The sequence below is a fragment of the Chenopodium quinoa genome, unplaced genomic scaffold, assembly GCF_001683475.1.
Source record: "Chenopodium quinoa cultivar QQ74 unplaced genomic scaffold, ASM168347v1, whole genome shotgun sequence".
Classification (NCBI taxonomy): domain Eukaryota; kingdom Viridiplantae; phylum Streptophyta; class Magnoliopsida; order Caryophyllales; family Amaranthaceae; genus Chenopodium; species Chenopodium quinoa.
In genome coordinates, this window is record NW_018742418.1 from 2,200,870 (window position 1) to 2,215,154 (window position 14,285).

A 14,285-nucleotide genomic window follows, 5' to 3' on the forward strand; every position below is an offset into this window, starting at 1 on the left:
GCTTTGAGTTTGAGGAGTAGGATTCTCACCAACCATCTCAGAAACTGCATTTTCAATAAGAGGCGCACGTTCAGCAGAAATTTCAAATTCATCAAGCCTACGCTCAAACTCATCCTGAGCCTGATCTTCTGGCTCACCCAAATCATTCTCCTTGTTGACATCATAAAGCTCGTCCTCATCCTCATTGACATCATCACCATCATCCTCCATATCCTCTACACAATTAAGGTCCTCATCGTCTTCCATGAGATATAAACACCTATCATTACAAACATAACACGTTATTAGTTCTAATAGAAATAAATTTGTTAGGTAAAGTTATAATTAAATATAAATTTATGAATTATAATACAAATCAACATAGAAAATGCGAAAGTAAGTTAACATATAGGTCATTTTTGTTCCATTATCACTAAAATGACTCTCTAAATCACCTAACTTGTGAGTTTATGATATTGTCAACACTTAAAATATTATATCCTATCATATTTAACATGTTTTGAGAGTTACTTCATTCATTTAAAAGAAAATGTGAAAAATGGGCAAGTAAGTTAACACTTTCATTCATTTTCGCCAAAATAATTTTTTAAATCACCTAACTTTTGATTTTATAATACTTTCAACGCCTACAATTTCAAAATCAAAAATAATAGTACCTCAATCTAATATTCCTTCGTTGTGGTATGATCGCATATAATTTGCTTGGTCGTCTATGTCATTTGGTACAACAGGTCTAGGAACAGTGAAAGGTGATGAATCATCAAACGCATCATATTCTTCCTCATCCTCAACATCTCCAATTCCTAAGATTCTTCTTTTGCCGGCTAGCACAATAGACCATTTGAATCGACTGGATCAGTTACGTAGAACACTTGCTTAGCTTGAGATGCAAGGATGAATGGTTCCGCACTATCATTCAGGTGGCCAAGATCTACAAGAGTAAAGTCATCATATTTGACGTTACGCCTGATATTATCAACCCACTTACACTGGAAAAGAGCAACCGTGAAGTTACAATAATCAAGCTCCCATATTTCTTGAATTCGACCATCGTATGACAACTCTGCATCAACGGGTGATTTATCCTTAGCATTTGCAAACTCCCTTGACGATGCCACAAGCGTTACACCACTGTTTTGGGTTGAGGAAGATTTCAAATCCTGACGCTCAGTCCAAAAAGTGTACCCATTTATGTCATATCTCTTAAATGAGCGAACATCATCCCTAGGACCATAAGCAAGCCACCTTACTGTATCAGTGACACTCTCATCCAATCGACCCATCACTCGATCATGAAACCAACTCACAAACCTCTTATTATGCAACTACATCAGTGCCCTTTCACCTTTTGATGGAAATTCATCATGCAAACTAGCCATGTGCTTGTCTAAATATGGGTGAACATCTGCAACATGGTGCAACACATATAGATGTTCTTGTAAGAACTTATCTCGGTTAGGTGACATTTGTTTCGACCCAATTGTGCCATGAACATCAAGTCTCCCTTCATGTCGAGAAGTAGGGTGACCAATAGGTTCAGCAACGGCTAAATAGTCGACCACAAAATTATCAATCTCCTCACCCACGGTCCCTTGAATCATACTTCCTTTCGCGTGAGCCGAATTCCTTACTTTATTTTGCAATGTACCCATGTGTCTTTGAAAAGGATAGCACCACCTCATGAACACTGGACCGCACAACTTAATCTCACGAACCAAATGAAGATTCATATGCACCATTATGTCAAAAAATGAGGGTGGGAAATACATCTCAAATTTGCACAAAGTCACAACCACATCCTCCTGCAAAGCATCAAGTGTACAAGGATCAAGCACTTTGCTGCATATTGTATTGAAAAACGAACAAAGGCTTGTAATAGCTTCCTTCACGTGCTTCGGTAAAATACCACGTGTTGCAATTGGTAGGAATACTTGCATCATAATGTGACAATCATGGGATTTCATACTTGTCAGCTTCAATTCTCCATTTAAGGATACAAATCTTTTCATGTTAGATGCATACCCTGATGGAACCTTAATGTCATACAGACAAGCACAAAACATCTGTTTTTCTACCCTTGACAATGTGTAGCAAGCCAGAGGTAAATAAGTCTTTTCATCCTTGCCTTTACCCTCATCTTTCTTCTTCGACGCATCCGTGGCCTTTCCCTTTTCCTTTTCCTTTCCCTTGCTCTTCCCCTTTCCTTTTTTCGAAACAATTTCATTTTCCTTTTCCTGTTCCTTTCTCTTTCTAACCTTTTCCTGAGCCCACAATTCTGGACGAACCCCCATCTTTTCCAAATCTAATCGTGCACCCTTTCCATCCTTTGTTTTGCCTTGAATATTCATCAGCGTTCCCACAAGAGCATCACACACATTCTTCTCTATATGCATCACATCAAGACAATGCCTAACGCCATGTTCTTTCCAGTACGGAAGCTTCGAAAAGAGAGCAATTGAGTCCGTAGCTTTTTCTGTTTTCCCAAATACTATTCGTATACCCTTAACTCGAGCATAAACCTCCTCACCAGTCAATGGCCTAGGCGCAGTCCCCTCTTCCACTGTCCCATCGAAAGCCTTTTTCTGTCTACGGTACGGGTGATCGGGCCTGAGTAACCTTCGGGTCCGCACGTACACCTCTTTGTGATAATGATCAAGGTGTATGCTTGGTGTGTCATCAATACAAATGGGGCATGCTTTTTTTCTTTTATTCTTGTACCCAGACAAGTTGGCATATGCAGAAAAATCATTAATGGTCCATATAAGAGCTGCACGCAATGTGAACATCTCATTCTTATGAGCATCAAAAACGGAAACCCCTTCGTCCCACATCTTTCTCAAATCGTCAACAAGTGGCGCAAGATAAACATCTATGTCATTTCCAAGTTGCCTTGGCCCCATTATTAGCAGTGAAAGCATTACATACTTACGTTTCATGCACAACCAAGGAGGCAAATTGTAGATCACTAAAAGTACCGGCCATGTGTTGTGTTGGGTACTAAGAGTGCCAAATGAATTCATCCCGTCCGTGCACAACCCAAGCCTTAAATTTCTGACTTCATCACCAAATTTCCCAAACTTCATATCAATGTTCTTCCATTGCGGGGAGTCAGCTGGATGCTTCAGCATTCTGTTTTTCTTTCTTCCCTCTGCATGCCACCTCAAGTTTTTAACGTCTATTGGTGTTGAGAATAGACACTTAAACCTTGGAATAATGGGAAGATACCACAACACCTTAGTAGGAGGTCCCTTCGTACCAGCATTACAACTCATGCGCTTGTAGCACGACTTCTTGCATCGTGGACACTGCTCCAATTGTCCACATTAGGACATGCATTTATCTTCTTATACTCCAAACCAAATGGACACATGAGCTTCTTTTCATAATAGTAAGACTTAGGAATTTCATTCCCGTCAGGCAATATCTCACTTAACGCGGTCAACAAAGAAGTAAAACTAGTGTCCGTCCACCCATGCTTTGACTTAATGTTAAAAAGTGTTAGTACGGCTGATAATTTGGAGTATTTTTTGCACCCAAGATACAAAGGCTTTTTAGAAGCCTCCGATAATGACTCAAACACGTCACCTTCAACACCATGCATCATCTCATCCACCTCTTCATCCTCGACCTCATCCATCTGATCATCCTCAAATCTATCCTCATCACCATTACCAATAATATATTCATCATTCCCGTATTCCTTGTCCACACGAATCTCATTGCTTCTATCATGCACATCATTCCCATCAACATCCCCACTGTACTCTCCTTCTTCACCGTGCCAAATCCACACATGGTATTTAAGCCTAAACCCACGACAAATTACATGATCTCTAATGATTTCAACACTATTGACCACCTTCACATTATTAATCAACACAAGGACAATAGAGGCAATCGACACCCATTCTGCGCTGATAAGATGAAGCCCTCTCGCAGAACTCTTGAACCCCATGAAAGAATTCCATTGTATCACGTCTACCATACATCCAACCACGATCCTTCTCCAAATTCTCTCTAAACATAACAAGATATTATGAATAATGTATAATTGCTACATATATTATGTAAATCAAATTCAAACACACACCATGCATATACCATTCATAGAGTGAAAAAATGCATGCTTCCAAAGGGTCCTTATCACTCCAACCTAACTCATCCTTGAACGTCTAATCTCACTAGTGAATGTATGTCGACTTTCCAATTTTAAGGAAAATCCGGCACCATTTTCCCCCAATTCTCCAAGTACACGATGTAGATAATTACTTACCCACATATACCCAGAGAACATGGTGAGGAAATGGTAAGCCAAGATGTTCCTTAAAATCGAAAAAAAAAAAAAACATACATTCACCACCTAAGTAAGAGTAAACGTTCAAGAACAGTCCCAACCGGGGACTATTCAAGACTTTCTCCTAATGAGAAAGCCTTGAACGGGTATCTAGGCATATGATGATGCAAGCATTCTATATATATAGTTGCATTTATTTGTCATTAAACAATACACAAGTTGTAATAGGATTAAAAAACCTTTATTAAATGGCCTGGATAAAGAGAAAGAAATATAGCTTAGTAAGCGCCTATCAAAAAGATACTCCGAAGGCTTCGAGATCGAGGTCTCAAAGTTTATAATTCATACCAATATATCAAGTACATTAAATATACACTTTCTAAATTCCCACTTGAACTAAATATGTAGTCTTCAAGCTAAACTTGTGCTTCACATATGAATCTATAAAAAAAATGAAAATAATTAAAAAAAAAACCAAAAGTTAGTAATTAATTAATACCTACATACATTGCTAAACTATAGCACATCATTCATCAAACTAACAATTGCTAATCACTAATTTATTTTAAATTTAGAGTAATTCATGTAATTTCACTAATTTATTCGCTAATTTTTAACACAATTGCTAATCACTAATATATAACACAATTGATAACCACTAATTCATACAAAATCAGAAATTCAGGAATTAATATAATTTTTGTAAGCTAAATTCAACCACATTATATTTTACTTACCAAAATTCAACTAACTAATAAGGTTTATAATTTGTTCCACATTAAAATTCAACTAATAAACAAGGTTTATTTTACATACCACATTATATTTTATATACTAATCTCTAATTTATTCAAAATTACCCATTAAAATCACTGAAAATTCACAAATTTGGGGTTATATTATAAAGAAACCCTAACTGTTAGTTTGCTCATATGCCCAATAATTATTCAAAATACAAAAGAAAATATAAGTAGAGAATTAAAAATAATTGTTCCAAATGGCAAAAAAAATTTACCCACTAACCCTAGGTGGAAGAGGTGAGAATATCCACCATAATTGGAGGTGGAAGGGGAGGAGAGATTGTGGGCAGAGGACGGCGGCCGGTGGAGCGACGGGGAGCGGCGGCTGTGGTGAACCTCGGGGCTGCTCCTATGTCGCTGCTAAGAGGAGAATGAAGAGGTAATTGGTCGCGCTCTGGTGCGTTGTTGGAGGGACTTCCAAGATAGGTGTGTGGCGGCTCTAGTGGAGGGGGTTTCAGTGCAGGTGGCGGCTCAGCTGGAGGGGGTTCCGGTGCTGTGAGAAGGGAGAATGAAGAGGAGGGAACGAGAAAGAGAAAGTGGGAAATTGGAAAATGTATCCAACGGGAACAAAGAGAAAGAAGAAAGGGCCGGGTTTTTTCTTTTTTATTTTGGTTTTTTAAATTCGCACCGGCTTGAACCGGTGCCATTACCATAAATTCACATCGGTTTGGTTTGAACTGGTGCTATTGCTATTTTATTAAAACCTGCCTATTTCTTTTCACACCGGATTTTAAAAACCATTGCCAATTCCTCGGTGCTAATTTATGATTTTCTACTAGTGGTTTAATTTCAAAACATCAATTTTTTCATAACCGTTTATTTTCTTACCTGTAATTATGTTATAAATAGTTAAATTTGTACTAGTACATATGAGCAAGTATGAAACTTAAAATAATACATGCATTGATAAGAAGTTTGGTCACAGAGTATGTGTTAAGATAATGGTGATTATTACTGATATCTAATATCTTGAGGGGTATAATAGACATTATACTTCATATGAGATATAGGAGTTGACAAACAAGATGTGCTTTATGGCTTTCGTGGCTAACTTTATGATTGAGTGGATCGTCTTTTGCTATTAGTGGATCCACTAACTAATGCTTCCTCTTGTATTTTGCAAGCTGGCTCGGCGGCTTGGCTGTGAGCTAGCTAGCCGGTTCGATCGGACCAATCACGAGCTTTCATTTTCTAACAATCCTACGTGATATCACTCTCATGTTGACAAATAATCATTTTTCAAGCCGAGATTTAGAGTTGCATTAGCCCAGCCTAGGATAACTTGATGATGAAACCCTTCAATATTCAATTATGATTATGATGGTGTCATTTTCCACTATGCACCTCGAACAATACGTATTGCCTCGGCGTCTCTCAATTGACTAGCTAATACGCTTTAAATTATTTTTTTACCATTATTTTCATGCTAAAGAAACTCGATCCTTACTTTTGGATGTGTTATTTTTGGAAAATAGTTTCTTGACAAATAAGTTATGGACATTTGTTATAAATGAAAACTAATATAAGAATTTTTTTAATGATGAATAACTTTAAATTGATAAAAAAGGGGAAAAAAGATTGTAGAGTTTGTGATCAACTTTACTCATACGTTTAGGATTACGTTCATTTTAATATTTGACAAATCACCCACCAAAATTTAAGAGCTTGAGCAGCTAGTACCGCCAAAAATCCCAATATAAATCAATTGAATTAAGTTATTTTAGAAGAAGAAGAAGAAGAAAAAAAAAATTACGAAGTATATGAACTCCTTGTGTTGAGCAATACATCATCCTAGCTAATGGCTTGTGTGATAACGGATAATAACGAACAATAATGGTAATGAAATGAATACCTGTAATTTGACGAGGAAATATAATAACATCAATCTAATCTAACATCTTGAACTTCTTTTTTAATTGTTATTTTTTTTTTTTAATAAGGATGATAAAAGTAATGAATATTATAAAGAAGATGAGATTACTTATTTATGAAATTATTATTTTTTTGAAAGATTATGAAATGGTATTAAATTGGTGAGACTTGTCAAAATGGTATTTAATAAATAATACAAGTACTCTTTGTGGAAATATGCAAATTCACATGTCTCAGCTTTTATTACTACCGAATATTATTAGTTGCAACTTTGTAATATTTTATATCTCATAAATAATACCCTAAACTTGCAACTAATAATATTCGAAGGTAGTATTATTATCTATCATTAATATTATTATTATTTGAATCTTGCTAACAAATGCCCCTAAGCGTTAGATATCAACTTAAAATATAATCTAAAATAGTACTTTCTCCGTTATTTTCCTTGACCTGTTTCATTTATCAAACTTAACAATGCATTACTTCAACCATCAATAACTATAATTATCAATACGTAAATCTTAAAAAATTAGATATTATGATGGTATTTATTGAGATGATGCTAACAAGAATCCCACGTGATTATGTTTCTCCTCACATAAAACTCATAAGAGACAGTCAAAGAAGGAAATGTGAATAATGTAAAAATCAAATTAAGTCAAGTAAAAAAGAACAGAAGAACGAAGTATTAATTTGGGAATGCATACCAAAACCACATGTCAATTGGTATAATTAATGTTTATTTCAACCTAATATTTCAACTTAATTATAATTATCTTATCTAACGCCTCCGTACATTCGTTAGCTTTTGTGTTATTATAATTATACACCCTTCGTGTTATTAAAGTGTTACACATTGACTTTTTCACTATTCACATAATGGTTTGACTTAATTATTTTACTTATATATATATATATATATATATATATATATATATATATATATATATATATAATAAAAAAAATTAAAAAAAAAACAATGTTATTGTATAATACATTATTGGATTCGTCATAATGTCTACTTTCATAATATCAATTTAGATAAATTAATGGTCAAAATCATGTCTCGACATGTGTATTTGACCACAGTGTAGCACTAAATAAAAAAAAAAAAAAAGGAGTATACGTATTTTAGATTTATAGATAAGCCTCTTGTCATTTCAAATTATTCCATTGCATTATTGTATTGATAGATTGAGTGAGAGAGTGAGAGATAGTTCAAGTGGTTAGGCTTCCTCTCGATTCTGAGATCGATACTCATCCCCGCCCTTGTGGCTCTCTAAACACCAAAAAAAATAGATTGAGTGAGTGAGATTCTACTTTCTAGGCCAGTGATTCCTCATACCTTCAGGTAATTAAGGCTATAGCTACACATGTTGGGCTTTCAGATAACTTGACACAATCCTTCTGATATCTTCCCCACTTGAATGGACTTGACCACTTTAAAGTACTTTCTCTGTTTTTATAGTTGACACATTTAATATTTTGACTTTTGATATTACTCACAAATCCTACTATTACTAACTTTTATGATTTATAGTTATGATAAAAAAAAATTATCAAGTAAAATCAATTGTATTTCAAACTAGATGGAACCCCGTGCGATACACAGTTTTTTAATCTAAGATTTTAATTTTTTAATTTATTGTATTTAATAATTTCAGAAAAAAATACAAAAGTTTAATATTTATTTTTTTTACTATAATTTATAATGAATTTATTAAATATAAATAAATTGTAAATATGATATTTTTTCCGTTATATAAAATCTTTAATGTGAAATGATAAATTTTTAATAATTTAAATCTTAAATCATTATTCATTATTTTACCATATCTTTTATTTCGATAAAATCACCAACCTCGTCCACAACCAACCTACTACATCAATGGATAAATTGAACCGTGAAATGTTAGCCAAACTGAAATTGATATAAGTTAAATCTTTACATTTATATAAAATAAATCAATATATTTACCAATAAATGTAAATTGTTGCGATATAAAATCAAATCTATGCATTGGAATTTTTTCATCATCTCCAAAACTAACCAAAGTCATCCATACATTAAGTATACAACATCTAATCGTATGCCATTACATAAACAAATAATCGTTAAGTATCCTAAATAAATACAATGTAACTAATAATTACAAATATAAATTTAAACATAAGATTTTAAAAATTACCCGGACATTGATGACCTAAAACTAACACAAAATTACTAACACAAAATTTGCTTGATGGGGTATTGTATTGATACGAAATTTTATTTGTGTCGTATGATGTGTTAGATCTGTATGTAAAAAAACATTTAGTAAATAAAACATAAACATATAACCGTTGAGTATCCCAAATTAATACAATGTAAGTAATAATTAGAAATACTAATTTAAACATAGGATTTTAAAAATTAAGCTAAAAATCACCCGGCCATTAATGACCAAAAATTAACACAAAATTACTAACGCAAAATTCCCTTGATGGGGTTTTTATTGATACGAAATTTTGTTTGTGTCGTATGATGTGTCAATCTATAATGGTAGATATCACAAATTTTAATATAATTATAATTAACGAACAATTTGTATTTCTTATCATAAATACTATCAAAATTTATCTTATAATGATAGATATCAAACTTTATTATAAGCGTTTAACATTTAACTATTTTTTAGTATATATTTTTGGATTTTTTATACTCGTAGTATTGAATTATTATCTTTTCCTATATTTTTACTTTATTTTTTTTCATTAAAATAATTTAATTCGTGGATTATAATCTACGTGGCATCAAAATTTTAGATACTCCCTCCGCCCACGATTATCTGTACCAGACGTCCTTTTTGCGGACTCCTAGGCAAACCTTTTAGTGGAGTTTAATTAAGTTTGGGTGAGTTTAATTAAGTGGGAAAAAGGAGGGAAAGAAGAGGTCCCTTATTGTTTTGTTTTTGGGTGGGTTAAAGTGAGTGGGAAAAAGGTGGAAAATTGAGGAGCCCTTTTATGAGTGGGAAAAAGGTGGAAAATTGAGTGTAATAAAAGTAAGGGTAAGGTGGTCTTTTTACTCTTTAAAATTTACTAAAAGAGGAAAGGAAAAAATTTGTTACACATAATATAGAGCACCTATTTATGACAAATGTTGCAGATAATTGTGGGCGGAGGGAGTATATCAAATCTAATTCGTTACTTTTACCTAGGTGGCGATATAATTTTTTAATTCAAAAATAAAATATAATTCTTTCTTTTTATTGGTCGAAATAAGTATATTTCTTACGTGGCGCTCCGAATGCACGGTTTTTTATACATAAAATATTAAAATCACACAAAAAAATAATTTTTGTAATTAGATCATACTCATAACATTTTGATTAATTTGCTATTGTTTGTTAAGGATATTTTTTTATTAATTTATGTAATTTATTCCCCATAATAAATATTTTGATAAGAACATTAAAAAAATAACAAAAAATATTAGATACACATAAATATAGATAAGAATCATTATTAAAAATAATAAAAACATGTATTCCATTATTTATCTTCTATTTCAATTGAATCACCAATTTCATTCACAATTATATCTACTCCATCTAATAAAAGTGGATAAATTGAACACAGAAATGTTAGCAAAAATAAAATTGATATAAAATTAATCTTTACAATTTTATAAAATAAATCAATATATTTATCCAGAAGTGAAAAATTATTGTGAAATTGATCTAAAAATTGTAATTGTACAAAATCAAATCTATGCATTGAAAGTTTTTTTAAGGAGTAAAATTTTCGTTCAATAAATTTTGGACGAAAGTGTTGAACAGAGTTGGCTTTAATCGAGGCATGAAAGTATAGTAATCACCCTGTAATTAAAAATTAAAAAATTAAGTTAATTGAACGACTTGATTAAGCTACCTCAATCACAAAAATTTTGTTTTAATCATAAAATTAATTAATAAAAACTAAAATGGTAAATTTAATAAATGTAAACAATTTATAAAGATATAATATCTCATCGTTCAATAGGACCATATCCAAACTTTTTAAGCTATCTTGTTTGCGAAAGGTAAGTATGTCAAACAGGCGAGCGAGAAACTCGTATTTTGATTTTTCAATCATTTTTGCTCGAATTTAATTATCTAATTAAATTAGATCTACGTAAACAAAATTCAGTAAACAAAACATAAATATATAATCGTTAACTATCCCAAATAAACACAATGTAAGCAATAGTTACAAATATAAATTTAAATATGGATTTAAAAATTAAGCTAAGAATTAAAACTGACACAAAATTAAGCTAACATTTGGTTTTGTATTTTGACACGAAGTTTTGTTGGTGTCATATGATGTCAATTTATAATGGTACGTATCACAAATTTTAATTTCATTATAATTAAGGAATAAATTTTACTTTATTACCATAAACACTATCAAAATTTATCTTATAATGATAGGTATCAAACTTTATTGTAGTCGTTTATCACTTAAATCTAATATTATTTTTGATATGATTTTAATTAATTAATAAATATCTTTTTTGAGCTTTATCTTTTATATTTTTTTTATTGATTTGTTATACTCATAGTAATGATTTAATAAATTTCTCTTTTCCTACATTTTTTTACAATTAATTTATAAAATAATTTTATTCTTGGTTTTTAATCTATGTGGCACTAAAATTTTAGATATATCAAATCTAATTCGTTGCTTTTACCTAGGTGGCGATATACTTTTTTAATTCGAAAATAAAATATAAATCTCTTTTATCATTGGTCGAAATAAGTATATTTCTTACGTGGCGCTCCGAATGCTCTCCAAAAATGCCTACTTTATTTAGATATATATTAGATTAGATTAAATCATTCTGATATAAATTAAATCATGTATTTATTAGATTTAAATATTTTTTTAGATGTCGTATAACTTTTTATTTATGAATCAATCTTTATTAAAAAAAAAATAATAAATTATTGCATTATTGCATTTAAAAATAAATAAAAAAATAATAAATTGAGATTCTACTTTCTGGGTAAGTTATTCCTCAGAATCCTCACTAACTCCCTTGGGAATTGAAAGCAAATTAGGCGTTTAGGAAAGTTGGGCTCAAGTTACAAATGTTGGGCTTTTAGATAATACTAATAAATATTCTTGGGCTAGTGGCTCAATCATTCAGATATCTTCCCCACATGAGTTGATATGACCACTAGAGCTGTCAATTCGGGTAAACGGGTTGGGTTTGGGTCGGGTTAACTCGGGTCGGGTCATTTCGGGTAAATATCTTAACCTATACGGGTCGGGTTCGGGTTAGGTCATGCTTGAGTCGGGTCACGTCGGGGCATACATCTTATCAGGTTTGGGTCGGGTTACATTCGGGCCGAGTGAATAATAGGTCGGGTTTAATTTCGGGTTTTCACAGGTTTAACGGGTTAGGGTCATTCTCGGGTTCGAGTCGGGTTCGGTTCAAGTCTATAATTTGTGGGTTATAATTAGGTCGAGTCATTCTCAGGTTTGAGTCGGGTTCGGTTCAAGTAAGTAATTTGCGAGTTATAATCAGGTCGGGTCATTTCCAAGTCGGGTCATTCTCGGGTTCAAGTCGGGTTCGGTTCAAGTCAATAATTTGCGGGTTACAATCAGGTCGGGTCATTTACAAGTCGTGTCTTGTTCGGGTTCAAGTCAGGTTTGGTTCAAGTAAAAAAATTGCAGGTTATAATCAGGTCGGGTCATTTCCAAGTCGGGTCATGTTCGATTTCAGGTCTCATATATTAGGTTAATCTGGGTATCAGGTTGATTTCAGGTCAAGTCATATCGGATTCGGGTACATTTTTTGGGTCGGTTTGTTAACAGTTCATGTAATGACATTCACGTTTAATCATTATCAATTACTTCATTTATTGTAAGAGAAATAATTTCAAATAAGTTTAAATTTGAGGTAATAAGTTCTAATAAGTTTAGATAAGATCTACATAATAAGTTCATATTAATTCCATTAAGATAGGTTTAGTTTAGATTTATAGAAGATAAGTTCAAACCCCGTTATAATCTATTCACATTGATTCCACTCATTTTAGGAATAACAATTTCAGATAAGTTCATATTCGAGATGACATGTTCAAATAAGTTTAGATAAAAAACAATAAGTTGATATTAATTCGGATAAAATAGGTTTAGTTTAGATAAGTTAAAATACCATAATTTTTTTTTTCTAAACTTGTTTTATTTGAAATTATCTAAATTTGTTTATTTTTTATAAGTTCATATCCGAGTTCACGTTTTTTTTTTATGGCATATTTTTTTAAAACATTTAAATGCCATTATTCAAAACACTTAAATAAGATTAAATAGGCAAATGAATAATAAAATTAGAAAAGTAAAAGACCAATAAAAGCCTTTTAACAGCTCTAATTCGGGTCACCACTTTCTCAATCCAAACAAGTCAAGTCATGATCGGGTTCTCAGATTATCATCGGATCATTGTCATATACTCATGCTCGCATTCAATCATTATCACGTTCAATTCAATCATTATCCGAAATTATTATTATTTTAAACTTTTTTTTATTTGAAATTATTATTTTTTGAATAAAATATAAGATAAAACAAACAAGCCTAAGGTCAAATAGTAATCGTAAACCGTAATTGACTACATTAATGCACACGCACCTACAAAGTATTAGTATTCGTAAACCATAATTGCTTAATTGAAATATAGAATGAATTTGCACCTAAAAAGTAGTAGTATTCGTAATTACAAAATTTAAATAAAGAATGCACATGCATCCAAAAAGTAGTGGTATTCATAAATTTTTATAGGTTTTTTTTGACATATAAGAAAATAGATTATATAATATGTGAAATTATAAGAAAGCTTAATTATGGTAGTACGGAAATAGACCCTTTATTAACATAAAGTAGTTTGTGATAGAAACGTACGTATAAGCCTAAGTATTATCATAATTAATAATAATAATGGGGAATCTATTTTGCAACTTAATGGGATGTGAATTATATTGAATTTAGAATGACATTAGACAAGATTATGTGGTTATGCCAATATAATTTGGCTCTTGATCAATATAAACATAGAGTAGTTTTAGCCTTATGAAGTTACGACTTTACAAGTAGATTAGAATATATATATAGCATATATCTTTATTTAGCTAGTCAATATTTACAATAGTAAAGATGTATAAGATAATAAGTCGAGTTGATTTCGGGTCGGGTCAATAACAAGTCGGGTTGAATTTGGGTCGGGTCAATAACAAGTCGTGTTGATTTCGGATCGGGTTTGTAACAGATCGGGTTGAATTTCGAGTCGGGTT